This window comes from Cadophora gregata, assembly GCF_030347475.1.
Source record: "Cadophora gregata isolate MNR1 chromosome Unknown scaffold_16, whole genome shotgun sequence".
Classification (NCBI taxonomy): Eukaryota; Fungi; Ascomycota; class Leotiomycetes; order Helotiales; family Ploettnerulaceae; genus Cadophora; species Cadophora gregata.
This window is the reverse complement of record NW_026695939.1, coordinates 1,553,591-1,567,297: the sequence shown is the minus strand read 5'-3', so window position 1 is coordinate 1,567,297 and position 13,707 is coordinate 1,553,591.

Here is a 13,707-nt window from a genome sequence, read left to right as displayed (position 1 = left end):
TAAGTATTCTTCTTTAAATAACTTTATAATATCTTCTTTAATAGTAGAATAAAAACATAATAAACTATTTCTATTAAAATAACTTAATTTAAATCTAGGATCTAATATTAAGCCTATTATATAAGGTTTATATTTTTTTTAAAGAATTAGAATCTAATTCTTTAGGGAAAAATTTTTCAAATTTTAATATACTTATATTAATAGCTTCGATAAAGTTATTAATATTAATACTACTACTTAATAAACTTATATTAGTTTTAAGCTTATTAATTTACTTACTTAGTTTATTATATATCGTATAAATATATAATAAACTATAGTTAATAGTAGTATATATTTATCCTTATAATTTAATACTAAGAGAAATAAATATATAAAAAATATCTCTTAACTGACTTAAAATAATCTACTCGTCTTCAGATAATATATATCGTTTAAAGTGATTATTAGAAGTATTATTAAATATATAATTTATTACTTTCTTTAAAGTAATAGATATATTTAATATTTTATAAGTAGAATTCTATCTAGTTATATTATCTAAAGGAATTTTCTTAATATTGAAATCTTTAGGAATATCTTCTAAAGCTTTATATTTATTATAACTCTCTTTAAATAACTCTTAATATTCGTAAGTATATTTAATAGAAGTTATAATCTTTCTGTAACTGTCCGGTATTTACTTACTATAAATACAAAAGGCTGTAGTTAATCTCTAATAATCGAGAAGTAGGTATATTATATAGATAAGAAAATAGTTACTAAGTATTAGAATACTATTTAAAGTTAAGTATAAAGCTCTTATCTAATAATAGATATATTAGTCTTATATAGAACTTTTATTCTTATAAATCCCTTAAGAATAGATCTATAAATCCTTAGATCTTTTCTTTTACTATAAGATCCAGAGATCTAAGGATCTATTATATAATATTAGGTCACTAAAACTAGCGCTTTTAACTATAGTACTTAGATTATATAATATATATAGCTACTATAGTATTATAAAATCTTAAGAGAGAAATTCTTTTAAGAGCTCTTTTCTCTTAAAAGACTTCTTTTAAGAATAAGTATCTCCTTAAGTTTATAATCTCTTAGCTTCTTCTACTTAAGAGTCTTTAGGCTCTTAAGGGAATCCTTCTAAGAGCGCTAAGCTCTTAAGTAGTTCGTAATACTATCCCCTTTCTATACTAGCGTAGTTCTTACGCTTAAGTATAACCTAGGAAATATTAATAGCTACTAATAGCTATCTTCCTTATCTATTATATCTAGTATTATAAAGAAATCAAGTATTACCTAGATAAAGAAGAAATAAAGTATCTAGCTTACGCTTCGTATTAAGCGTACTACACGACTTATAAAGCTTTATTTCTTTTATTATAGCTTTTCTTATACTTACTTCTTAGATTTATCTATTTTAAGAAGATACTCTAAGTACGTTTACTTAAAGCGTTATAATTATAACTCTTTAGAGTATATTAAGAAGTTCACTCTTAAATAGCTTATATATCGATTTAAGATAGGAAAGATTATAACTCTTACTTACCTTTTAACGCTTTCTTCTAAGCTTATTAAGAATAACCTTAACCTCTAGTTCTTTACTTTTAAGCTTAATACTTATCTAGTGTCTTTCTTTAAGGGCCTAGTCTTTAACCTTAGGTCTCTTTCCTTCTAAGTAAACCTAGATTTTATTAATAGAAGTCTTAAAGAAGCTTAAGGTAATAGAGGTTAGACTTAGGTTTTTAAGTGTTTTCTAATTATAAGTACTCTTTCTACTTAATTAAATATTTTAGTTTATTATAGAAGTTCTAATAGTTAAGGATAGCTTCTACTTTATACTTAGCGTTCAAATTAATTAGTTATATTTTAGTAATAAAAGTAGGCGGTACTCCTAGTAATACTAGTTTAAGAAGGGATATATAGAATACTAAGTAGATATTTATTATCTTTAGTAGAGCTAGTTAATAATTAACTAGTCCCTTAACTTTTATAATTTTAAATAGTCCTAGCTTCTTATAATCTAATTTATAACTTAGTTATTTAGTTATAATATTCTTTTTAAGTAAGTAGACTTTATCTTTCTCTTTTAGCGTTAGTCTTATACTACGCTTCCTATTATAGTAGATCATAGATCTTTATATAATAAAAAGAATATTAGCTAATAACTCTTTATAGAGCTACTTAAGCTTACTTACTTATAGTATAGCTTCTTACGCGGTACCTTAACTAGCTATTAGTGAGTTATATACTATAAGATTATACTTATAATTCACGTAAAATAGTAATACTCTAATAGTCTCCTAATTCGCGCTATTATATATAAACTAAGTAAGTAGAAGTAGCTACACCTAGTTATCTTATTTATAATTTATATAATATCAAAGATAAGTCTCTATTATCTAGTTAATTCGTTTTATCTATATATTAGTCTAAAGATAGAATATAATTAATATTTTCTATTTTATTCCTAAGAGCATAATAAGAATTTTCTAGAACTTTAAGATAAAAAGCTTATCTCTATCTAAGATAATCTCTTCTAGTATTTTATAGCTTATAAGAATTATTCTAAGGAATACTTACGCTATTATAAGCGCGTCTTATATTCTAAGTACTAGTATTATATACACGTACTTTATAAACCTATTTGTTATTATATAGATCGAGTCGTATACGACTCTTATAACTAGATCTTTTAAGGGTAATAGTTTAACTACGAAATCTAGAGTAATTAATTTCTATAGGCGAAGTAGTATTATTAGTAACTTTATAAGTTTATATAAAGCGTAATAAGATACCTTATTCCGGATATATAAATCGCATGATACTACTATATCTTTAACTACTTTCTTTATTCCTAGGAAGTAATATTCCCTAGATAGCTTAGATAGCGTCTTAGCTAACCCTTAATATCTATAAGTAAGTAGCCCGTAGAAATCTATAATAAATTTAGCTTAGTCTTAAGTAAGTATATATATTTATCTTTAGAATAAGAGAGTCCTTTCTAGGAAGAAGAAGAATCCTTTACCTAGTTATTATTACTATTTAGCTATAACTAAGTTATTAGTATAGCTTTTCTAGATTCTCTTTATAACTAGCTATCTTATTATAGCTAGCTATCAGCTATTAATAACTAGTAAATCGCTATCTTTCTGTAGTATAATATAAGATTCGTAAGTCTTATTTATAAGATATTCTAGTTTCTAACTTAAAGTATTAGCTTAAGTATTTTCTGTTCCCTTAATATAGGAAATTTAAAGCTTAATAATAAAAAGTATTTTATACTAGTGAACCTACTATTAGTTTAATTCCTTAGTAGTTATAAAGTAAATAAGATTCTTATAATCTATTAAGATCTATACTTTATAAGTAACGCCTTTAAGGTAGATCTTTTATTCGCGTACTATATCTATAATTACTAATAACTTTTTATTATATATATTATAATTAAGTTCTACTAGTAATAGTTTCCGCGAATAGTAAATAACTAGTTACTATCTTTTATCCTTACCTAGCTAGCTAAGTATAGCTCTAATAGCGTAATCTGAAGAATCTATCTTTATATATATTTCTTTATTAGAAGTAAAAGAAGTAAATACTAGTTCTGCGATAAAAGCTACTTTAAGTACCTTAAACGCTTTTCGCGTACTATTAGACTAGTAAAATTCCTTATTCTTATAAGTTAACTCTGTAAGTAGCCTAGCGATTTTTAAGTAGTCCTTAATAAATCGCTTATAGAAGTTAGTAAACCTAAGGAATAATTATACTTCCTTAATATTCATAGGCCCTATTTACTTAATAATTACTTTAATCTTTTTAAGATCTATAGCTAACTTTATAGTAGTAACTATATAGCTTAAGAAAATAACCTTATCTATATAGAAGTTACACTTCTTTAGTTTAAGTAATAAGTAAGCGTCTTTTAGCTTTTAAAGGATAGCTATAATATCCTTTATATATTACTCTTCTAATTTAGAGTAGATTAGTATATTATCTAAATAGTATATATATATTACATCTAAGTAAGGCTGTAAAATATTATTAATCAGACGCTAAAATATAACTAGTGCGTTAGTTAAGCTAAAGGGTATAACTATATACTTATAGTAACTAAAATAAGTATGAAATACTATTTTCTTTTCTTTACTTTTAGCTATCTTAATAAGATTATATACTCCTCGTAAGTTAAGCTAAGTGAAAATCTTAGCTCTAATAAGTCTATCTTATAGCTCTTTAGCTAATAGTAGTATATAATAATCCTTCTTTATAGTATTATTTAATTAATAGTAGTTAATATATATTCGTCGTCTACTATCTTTTTTTTCTATAAATAAGATTGTTAGTATCGTACTAGTAAATAAATAACAAGTGTATATTAATATATATTAAAATCTAAGGTTTAGTTTAAAGGTATTTAAAAGTATATATTATAAAGAGTATCTATAGGTTAGAATATATACTACCTCCCGAATAACCCTCGGTTTATATCCGAAAGGAGTCTATCCCTTAACCGGGATTACTTATACCCCCTAATTTCCCCTTATATTTCTATAGTAAAGGTCTACAGACTAATACTAGTAAAACTTCTTTTAGAAATAAAAGGTTTCTAATAACTGTAAAGGAAATAAAAGAGAGAATATAGATATAATAATAGGAACTAAAGATATAATAGAGTAACGAATATCTAACTTATATATATTAGTAGCCGGAATATCTCTAGTTACTATCTGAAAGTACCTCTCCTATTATACGGGGATATAAATAAATTATAATCTATAACTAAACTATGTCTTAGAATATAGAGAATATATATAAACTCATAGAGAATTAAATAATATTATTATTAAGTTAATATAAGGTTCTAGGGAGTTAAAAGGTTAATATTCTATCTAGTAGTAGTTAATAATATAGAGGTAGAAAACAATAGTAATAGCTAAGTGATAATAGTAAATAATATTATATTATATCTGAATTAGGCCTGAATTATATACGTCTATCTATATAAAGATAACCTCCCTTTTGAAACCTTTTCTTTCCTCTATTAAATAATAATAATAATAATAATAACTATAAGTTCGGAATCGATAGTGTTTACCTTAGAGATTCTTACTAACCCGGAGATTTCTTTAAAAGATATCAAATAAATTAAGTAATTCAAGAGTAAATATATCTTATTCTAAGAGCTAGTGTAATAGTAGAGCTCTTTACTAATACTAATTAGTGCTAATTCCCTGCTTTCTTAGTGCTCTCCCGGCTATATTCTATATATAATACTATAGATATATCGATTATTAAAAGAAAAGTAATCTAAAACTATATAAATTCTAGAGTTTTATAAGCTTAAAATACTAGTATTATACTAAGAATAAGGATAAATATAAACTTATAAGTATCCCTTAATCTAAGTCCTTTTTATAACTTCTCTAATAATAATTCTCTATAACTAATAGAAGTAGATCCTAGTGTATATAGCTATTAAGTATTATACCTTTACTAATACCTTTACTAATAGAGATATAGCTAACCTCCTTAAAGCTAGTACTGCCTTTTAGAACGTTATCTCTGTTACTAAAGCTAATATACTAAAAGATATACTATTAGCTATAAAAGTCGTGTTAGTAGAGGTCTATACTATACGTAATAAAATAGCTAAAATTGTAAAATAAAATACTATAAGTATTTCTCCTTCTTTAACTAACTTCCCTTACTTCTTTTTATAAGACGTGATCTAATACCCTATATTATAAGTAATACTTATAACGCTATAGAAGTTAGGAACTGTATTAGGGAAGCAGAAGGCTTTATTAGATAATCTAGGTTTATTAAAGTGTTATATAAGGATAAGTACTTAAAAGACTCTTAAAAACAGTTTAAAAGAGAATTTAGTTAGTAGTCTTAATAGTTCTGATAATAGAAGTAGCTTAGGTACTCGCCTTTTTAGCTTTACTATAGTTAATTAACCCTTTAAGATAGAAAAGGGTAGTAATAGTATTTTAGTACCTGACTTAACCTCTTTACCTTTTCTTCCCTAAGGGGAGAGAGAAACTACTAATAGTAGTCTTAAAGAGAATAGCGTGTAAAAGTAGGGGGTTTTTAGCCTTATTTCAGATTAGTTTCATAATTAGTTCTTTATAGTAGTATCTTTTCTATACTTTTATACGAGAGTAGCTTTTTATAGTGAAACTAGTAATTAATCCCTATTAGGGTATTATTATAAAACTATTTATTAGTACTTTAAATCAGAGAGTAATTGTCTTAAAATAAAAGTTGTTTTTATCGTGATATCTTACTTAATTATAAAGAAATAAACAAGTAATAAAAGAGAGTTATAAGGAAATTAATATAAGAATGTTACGGACCCTTGGCGCTACGGTTTAGTTAGCACTTATATGATGATAAAACTATCAGTAGTACTATAGGGGTATTAGTACTAATAAGGGAGCGGTACTATTGATAGGGTAGTACTAGCTAGGGAATAATATAAGACAGCGAGTGGTACTACTATACACTTACGCTTTAGTAGTAATAGTTACTTAGATCACAGTGGATAATAGGTCACGTGATAGATCCCTAGATCCTTAGATCCCTTTATAGGGAAACGGATCTAAGGATCTAAGGATCTAGTATCCTAAGGGATCTAAGGCGAACGAAGGTTCTATATAAGACTAGTATGTCTACTATTAGATAGGAGCTTCGTGCTTAACTTCAAATAGTATTCTAATACTTAGTAACTGTCTTCTCGTCTACGTGATATACTTACCTCTTAATTATTAGAGATTAACTATAGCCTTCTGTATTTATAGCGAGTAAATACCGGACTATTATACTTTAAGTACTTTCTCGTTAGAGGTACTGACTTATGAAGATAATATATCCTCTGTTAAAAGATTATTAAACGACTACTTAGCTCCTACTAAGGTCTTCGACCTAAAGAGTATACCTAAGATCGCCGCCCTAGATCTCTACAGTAGAGACCGATCTAAGCTTAGAGTATACCTCACGTAGGTTAAGCTTTATACGGGCTTTAATAGTTACTAGTTTACTATAGAGACTAATAAAGTCCTTTAGGCTTCGTCCTTCCTCCGGGGATCTGCCTTTAACTAGATCGAGACCTTCCTCTCGGACTATATTTAGAACTAGACTAAGGATAGGAGAGTCTCTATAGTAATAACTAAGGAATCCTAGAAGATCTTTATAACCTTCGAGGGTTTCGAGTATAGGATCAACTGTGTCTTCAGCGATATCGATTAGAACTGTACTACTAAACGGAATATCTAGAACTTAAAGCAGGTCGGGTTAGTAACTACGTATACTACTACCTTCTAGTAATTCGCGAATCAGACTAGCTAGAATAATAACGCCCTTCGGGCATAGTACTACAAAGGATTGAAAGACGGAGTAAAAGATAAGATAGTAAGATTAGACGCGCCTACTAACTTACAAGAACTTATTGAAATAGCTATTAAGATTAATAACTGAAACTACGAGAGGGCACTCGAGAAGAAGAGCTAATACTGCTCCGGAATATATATACACCAAGGAAGAGGGAGTAATAACAAGAAACTATTCTACCCTTAGGAAATAGAACTTAATACGACGTTCCGGAAACTAAGTTATTAAGGAAAGCCATGTAGCGGCGGGCTATCTAAGAAAGTCATAAGTAAGTGATAAGAAAAGAAGCTATGCTTCGAGTATAGCCTTCCTAGTTATATAGCTAGCTCTTATTAATAAAAGAAGTCGTAGATAGATAAGAAATATACTAACATAATAGGATATAGCTCTTATAATGAACTAACACGATAACTCGCCGCGATATATCGATATATAACTATAGACGAGCTTAAGGAGAATTATATCTATACCTAGTTAGGCGATTCTAATAATAGTAAGCGAGATTCTGCGAGTATTATAGATTAGCTCGAGTAAACCGTTGTTAGCACGCCCCCTGAGGACTATATGTATTAAGATAACGATAGCTCTAGGCCAGATGACGATATAGAGCTAATACTAAGTAACAGTGAGAAGGAGGCCTAGGAACCCGAGTAGACTCTAGAACTAGGGCTACCTTAACCTGAACTCTTAGGACTAAGAGTAGGTGAAACTTAGGAAGTTACCTAAAGAGAAGAGAGCTTGTATCAGGTTAGCTATAACACTTGCCACTAGACTAATATAGCTACCGGGGTTATTTATTAAGAACCAGGCCTTATTAGCTTAGGGGGTCTACTATAGGGGGCAAGGTACGAAGTAGTCTACCGGGACTATAAGCGTATCGGATAGAGAATAGCCGGTAGCTAGGAAGGACTAACGACCTTTATATAGCACTTACTACTCCAGAATACTATTATTCTTAACACTAGCGCGCCACTAGAGGTAGGCGAGGAATAGGAAATCAGGGCTAAGAACTAATATAATAGGACATGGGTCCACGTTAATAATAACAGCTAGTACTATTACGAGATATATAACCTAGTAATATACACTAAACTCGGAATAGGGCTCGTATATAAGGTTAGCCTAAGCTATAGTAATTGAAGGGTATAGGAAAGTGTCCTCGACTATAGCGTATATTAGGAGTATTTCTATGTGCAGTAACTTACTGCTATTAGAGATAAATATCTCATGTTAAAGGTTAAAATTAAGGGAGTTAAGCTTCAGGCGATAGTAGACTCTAGGGCACAAGGGAACTTTATATCTCCTACTATTATACTTAAGTACTACCTATTAACTGAAGTAAAGGATAAGGGATACTACCTAGTACTAGCGGATAGTAAGGTCGCCTCCGATAGACTAATCGAGGTCTAGACCGCTCTAGTTTATATAGGTATCGCTAGATACTCCGAAATAATCTAATTCGACGTCGTTAGGATTAGAAGGCACGATATTATCCTAGGGTTACTATAGATAGAAAAGTATAATCCTGTTATCGATTAGTAGATAGGAAAACTTAAGTTTAGTTGTTACTAAGACTACTATTATCCACCGGGAATAAAAGCAGTGAGTATTCGAGAGGTTAGCGCTACCTTTAAGGAAGAGCTCGGATACTAAGATAAGGGTTTACTAATAAAAGATATACTATTAGCATATAAGAAGTTTATAGTACTATTTAAGGAGGAACGAGGTATTAAGGCCTTACTGAAACACTAGGACTATAATCATTAGATCGAGTTAGAACTAGGTACTAAACCGATATTCTAACTACTTAGGGAGTATTCAGCGATAGACTTAATAACAATTAAGTAATATATTAATAAAAACCTAGTGAAGGGATTTATCCGGGAGTCTAAATCTCTGTAAGGGAGTAATATCTTATTCGTAGAAAAGAAAGACAGTAGATAACGAATATGTATCGACTACTATTAATTAAATAACGCTATAAAGAAGGATCGTTATATATTACTATTAGCTAAGGAGCTACGGGATAGACTCGTTAAAGCTAAGATTTTTACTTAGCTTAACCTCTAAGAAGTGTATAACTTTATTAGGATAGCTAAGGGAGAAGAAGAAAAGATAGTATTTCGTACTTATTTCAGTTACTACGAGTACACAGTTATGCCCTTCAGCTTAACTAACGCACTAGCTATATTTCAGCGTCTGATTAATAATATTTTACGGCCTTACTTAGACGTAACGTGTATATACTATTTAGACGATATACTAATCTACTCTAAATCAGAGAAGTAATATATAAAAGATATTATAGCTATTCTCTAGAGGCTAAAGGACGCTTACCTATTACTTAAACTAGAGAAGTATAACTTCTATATAGATAAGGTTATTTTCCTAGGCTATATAGTCACTACCGTAGGATTAGCTATAGATCCTAAAAAGATTAAAGTAATTATCGAGTAGATAGGGCCTACGAATATTAAGGAAGTATAATTATTCCTCGGGTTTACTAACTTCTACAGGCGATTTATTAAGGACTACTCGAAAATCGCCGGGCTACTCACGGAGTTAACCCACAAGGATAAGGAATTCCACTAGTCTGATAGCGTATAAAGGGCGTTTAAGGCACTTAAAGCGGCTTTTATCACGGAACTAGTACTTACTTTATTCACTCCTAATAAAGAAATACGTATAGAGATAGATTCTTCGAACTACGCTATTAGAGCTATACTTAGCTAGCCGGGCGAGGATAGAAGATAGTAACTAGTCACTTACTATTCGCGGAAACTATTACTAGTAGAACTTAACTATAATATATATAATAAAGAGTTGCTAGTAATTATAGATGTAGTACGCGAATAAAAGGTCTACCTTAAGGGCGCTACCTATGAAGTACAGATCCTAACGGATTATAAGAATCTCATTTACTTTACAACTACTAAGGAACTGAACTGACACTAGGTTCGATAGTATAAAACACTCTCTACTGTAAAACTTCGAATTTCTTATATTAAGGGAACGGAAAACGCTAGGGCCGACGCCCTAAGTAGGAAACTAGAATATCTTGTAAATAAAACTCACGAATCCTATACTATACTACGGAAGGATAGCGATTCGCTAATAGTTAATTACTAATAGCTAGCCTTAACAGGCTAGGTCGCTAAGGAAATCTGGAAGGGCTATACTAACGACCTAGTTATAGCTGAACAGAAGAAGTAGCTAGGCGAAAGATTCTCCTTTACTACAAGTAGCACGCTCTTATACTAAGGACGAATCTATATACCTACTAGGGATAGGATTAAATTCGTTACGTACTAGTATAGGCTACCCGCTTATAAACACTAAAGGGTAGCTAAGACGCTGTTTAGGCTATCTAGGGAATACTACTTCCTAGGAATAAGAAAGGTAGTTAAAGACGTAGTAGTATCGTATGATATATATATCTAGAACAAGGTATCACACTATACTCTGTATAGGCTTATAAAGTTACTAATAACACTACCTTACCTATAGAAATCAATCGCTTTAGATTTTATAGTCGAGCTACTACCCTCGAAAGACCTAGTTATAGGAATCGTATATAACTTAATCTATGTAATAACAGATAGGTTTATAAAGTACGTGTATATAGTACTAGTACTTAGAATATAGGACGCGCCTATGATAGCGTAGGTATTCCTTAGAATAATCTTCGTAAGCTATAGAATACTAGATAAGATTATCTTAGATAGAGATAAGCTCTTTACCTCGAAGTTCTAGAAAACTCTTATTACGCTCTTAAGAATAAAGTAGAAAATATTAACTGTATTCTATCCTTAGACTGATATATAGATAGAACGAATTAACTAGATAATAGAGACTTATCTTCGGTGTTATATGAACTATAAGTAAGATAACTAGGTGTAACTACTCCCACTTACCTAGTTTATATATAATAGCGCGGATTAAGAGACTATTAGAGTATTACTGTTCTACGCGAATTATAGGTATAATCCCACGGTATATAACCTACTAATAGCCGGTTAGAGTACCGCGTAAGAAGCTATACTATAGGCAGGTGAGCTTAAATAGCTCTATGAAGAATTATTAGCTGATATTCTCTTTATCGTGTAGAGATCTGCGATTTACTATAATAGAAAGCGTAGCATGGGACTAACGCTTAAGGAGGGGGATAAAGTCTACTTACTTAGAAAGAATATCGTAACTAAAAGACTAAGTTATAAATTAGATCATAAAAAGCTAGGACTATTTAGGATTACTAAAGTTAAGGGACTAGTTAATTATTAACTAGCTCTACTAAAGATAATAAATATCTACCCGGTATTCTATATATCTCTCCTCGAACTAGCACTGCTAAGAGCACTACTTACTCCTATTACTGAAATACGACCGATTAATCCGAACGCTAAATACGAAGTAGAGACTATTCTCGACTATTAGTATTTCTATAGTAAACTAAAATATTTGATTAAATAGAAAGGGTACCTATAATTAGAAAACACTTAGGAACCTAAATCTAACTTCTACTACCTTAGGCTTCTACAAGAATTCTATTAAAGAAATCTAGGCTTACTTAGAAGGAAGGGGACCTAAGGTCAGGGACCGGGTCTTTAAAGAAGGACGCTAGGTAGGCGTTAGGTTTAAAAGCAGGGAACTAAGAAGTAGGATTATCCTCGACAGGCTTAGAGAGAGGTGTTAGAGGATAAGTAGGGGTCGCGGTTTTTCCTATCTTAAACCGGCACATAAGTCGTTTAAGAGTAAACCTCTTGATATAACCTGAGGTATTATAATCGTAACGCTTTAAGCGAATACACTTGGAGTATCGTTTCGAAATAGATAAATCTAAGAAGTAAGTATAGGAAAAGCTACGGCAGAAGGAATAAGGCTTTACGAGTTACGCGGCACGCTTAATATAAAGCGCGAGCTAGATACTTTGTTTTTTCTTTATCTAGGCGATACTCGATTTCTTTACAACACCAGATATAATAGATAAGGAAGATAGTCGTTAGCAACTATCGACGTTTCTCAAGGTTATACTTAAGCGTAAGGACCACACTAAGCTAAGAGGGGGATAGTATTACGGACCCTTAGCGCTATAGTTCAGTTGGCACCTATATAATAATAAAACTATTAGTAGTACTATAGGGGCATTAGTACTAATAAGGGAGCGGTACTATCGATAGGGTAGTACTAGCTAGGAAATAATATAGGATAGCGAGTAGTACTGCTGTATACTCATGCTTTAGTAGTAATAGTTACTTAGATCACGGTGGATAATAGGTTACGTGATAGATCCTTAGATCCCTGGATCCCTTTATAGGGAAACGGATCTAAGGATCTAAGGATCTAGTATCCTAAGGGATCTAAGGCGAACGAAGGTTCTATATAAGATTAGCACGTCTGCTATTAGATAGGAGCTTCGTGCTTAACTTTAAATAGTATTCTGATACTTAGTAACTGTCTTCCTGTTTACGTGATACACCTACCTCTCGATTATTAAAGATCAACTGCAGCCTTCTGTATTTATAGCGAGTAAATACCGGACCGTTACAAAGAAAAACAAGCGAACGCGTTAAAACGCCTTTATTACAGGTTTAAATCGACTTTATCTAACTTTTTTACTTATTCCTTTACTTTTACTATTAACTAGTTAGTATTAATAAACTCTTAAAGAGCTTTATTTAGACTAGCTTTTATTATAGTATTAGTAAGGTTGCTTACTTTATCGATCTATCGTATCTCTATTAGTTCTTTACACTTATATAATTAACGAATTACTATAATATTAATTATTAAACGTTTCTTTTTTATAGTACTGAGTTTAATAATATATTTGTAAAGAGATAGAGAATCAGTATAAACTACAGTAGGAAGCCTTAAAAGGCTTAGCTTATTAGTTACTATATTAACCGTAGTTACTAGAGATATTAATATATTAATCCCTACTACTATAGTATATAATTCTAAAGCGAGTACTATTTAAGTGACTCTTTTATACTTTATAGAACTTATATATATTAAGTTACTAAAAAGAGAGAACCCTTAAAACTCCTCTAATTTAGTTCTAATTACTAGTACGAAACTAATCTAAAAGCTAAAGTCTTTATTATTTATAAATAATCTATTAATAAAGGTATAGATCTTTATAAAACTTAAGTCTATAAGAATATACTATAGACCTCTCTTTAAGTTCTCTATCTACTACTTAAGATATAGATTTAAAGCCTTAATATTATTAAGTATTAGATTCTAATACTATACTACTACTAATAAGTTAAATGTAGCTTCTAGCTAATAGATTGTTATAAGGTAAGCTCTATAAGC